The sequence below is a fragment of the Neoarius graeffei genome, chromosome 4 (genome assembly GCF_027579695.1).
Source record: "Neoarius graeffei isolate fNeoGra1 chromosome 4, fNeoGra1.pri, whole genome shotgun sequence".
NCBI lineage: Eukaryota > Metazoa > Chordata > Actinopteri > Siluriformes > Ariidae > Neoarius > Neoarius graeffei.
The window spans coordinates 4,643,297-4,645,760 of record NC_083572.1 but is presented as its reverse complement, the minus strand read 5'-3'; positions in this window follow the sequence as shown (position 1 = coordinate 4,645,760).

Genomic DNA, 2,464 nt, shown 5'->3' with positions numbered 1-2,464 from the left:
CTCTTTGTCTATAAAGTATGATAAAATAAAAAAAGCGTGTTCAGATTTTCAGAACAGACATGAATACTGACAGAATTAAACACCTTATAAAGAACATATATCACTGATACTGTGCCACCTGGACCCACTCACCTTCCATGTTTCCTGCAGTCTTTTACTCCTCACAGAGTGAATGTCCTTTAGTGCACCACTCACACACACACCCACACACACCTTCTGTGCTCTGAGCACCTGGGGAAGCAGGTATTGGGGGTTTATATAGAAACTGCATCACAGACCCAAATCAGGCAGAGAGGACTGTGGACTCCATTTATGGCTTCAGAGCACACGTGGTTTTTTTTGTGTGTGTGTGAGAGAGAGAGAGAACTGATAGATTGCTTGTTATTACACTATAAAGACCGTAACATGTGATATCAGCTGCTGGGCTAAACAGTTTTACACTTGAGTGCAAAAGTTTTCACACACACCCTCCACTTTCTGGTGCTGGAAAGGAAATCCAGTGACCCGTTTTGAGAGTTACAACATACAGCTTAAGTCAGTAGTTCATTGTGTTTATTACGTTCGACCCGGTTGACGTGCTCGAGTCAATTTATTTCACAGCGCCTCAATTTATTTCTTTGATTATTATGTAAATGTACAACCCCGATTCCAAAAAAGTTGGGACAAAGTACAAATTGTAAATAAAAACGGAATGCAATGATGTGGAAGTTTCAAAATTCCATATTTTATTCAGAATAGAACATAGATGACATATCAAATGTTTAAACTGAGAAAATGTATCATTTAAAGAGAAAAATTAGGTGATTTTAAATTTCATGACAACAACACATCTCAAAAAAGTTGGGACAAGGCCATGTTTCCCACTGTGAGACATCCCCTTTTCTCTTTACAACAGTCTGTAAACGTCTGGGGACTGAGGAGACAAGTTGCTCAAGTTTAGGGATAGGAATGTTAACCCATTCTTGTCTAATGTAGGATTCTAGTTGCTCAACTGTCTTAGATCTTTTTTGTCGTATCTTCCGTTTTATGATGCGCCAAATGTTTTCTATGGGTGAAAGATCTGGACTGCAGGCTGGCCAGTTCAGTACCCGGACCCTTCTTCTACGCAGCCATGATGCTGTAATTGATGCAGTATGTGGTTTGGCATTGTCATGTTGGAAAATGCAAGGTCTTCCCTGAAAGAGACGTCGTCTGGATGGGAGCATATGTTGCTCTAGAACCTGGATATACCTTTCAGCATTGATGGTGTCTTTCCAGATGTGTAAGCTGCCCATGCCACACGCACTAATGCAACCCCATACCATCAGAGATGCAGGCTTCTGAACTGAGCACTGATAACAACTCGGGTCGTCCTTCTCCTCTTTAGTCCGAATGACACGGCGTCCCTGATTTCCATAAAGAACTTCAAATTTTGATTTGTCTGACCACAGAACAGTTTTCCACTTTGCCACAGTCCATTTTAAATGAGCCTTGGCCCAGAGAAGACGTCTGCACTTCTGGATCGTGTTTAGATACGGCTTCTTCTTTGAACTATAGAGTTTTAGCTGGCAATGGCAGATGGCACGGTGAATTGTGTTCACAGATAATGTTCTCTGGAAATATTCCTGAGCCCATTTTGTGATTTCCAATACAGAAGCATGCCTGTATGTGATGCAGTGCCGTCTAAGGGCCCGAAGATCACGGGCACCCAGTATGGTTTTCCGGCCTTGACCCTTACGCACAGAGATTCTTCCAGATTCTCTGAATCTTTTGATGATATTATGCACTGTAGATGATGATATGTTCAAACTCTTTGCAATTTTACACTGTCGAACTCCTTTCTGATATTGCTCCACTATTTGTCGGCGCAGAATTAGGGGGATTGGTGATCCTCTTCCCATCTTTACTTCTGAGAGCCGCTGCCACTCCAAGATGCTCTTTTTATACCCAGTCATGTTAATGACCTATTGCCAATTGACCTAATGAGTTGCAATTTGGTCCTCCAGCTGTTCCTTTTTTGTACCTTTAACTTTTCCAGCCTCTTATTGCCCCTGTCCCAACTTTTTTGAGATGTGTTGCTGTCATGAAATTTCAAATGAGCCAATATTTGGCATGAAATTTCAAAATGTCTCACTTTCGACATTTAATATGTTGTCTATGTTCTATTGTGAATACAATATCAGTTTTTGAGATTTATAAATTATTGCATTCCATTTTTATTTACAATTTGTATTTTGTCCCAACTTTTTTGGAATCGGGGTTGTATAAGGGTGTGCAAACTTTTGCTTTACATAGACTTGTCCATTTCTAATCGCTATTTAAAGGCGGCTGTGCATGACACAACACGGATATAATCTCATTAAGATACACACTTATCAAGCGTAACGCTGGATATCTGATCAAACCCCACACTCTGCCTTCCTACATGCCCAAACAAGCATCACAACAACAATGGCTTTAATCTGAGGCACACAGCACAACAATG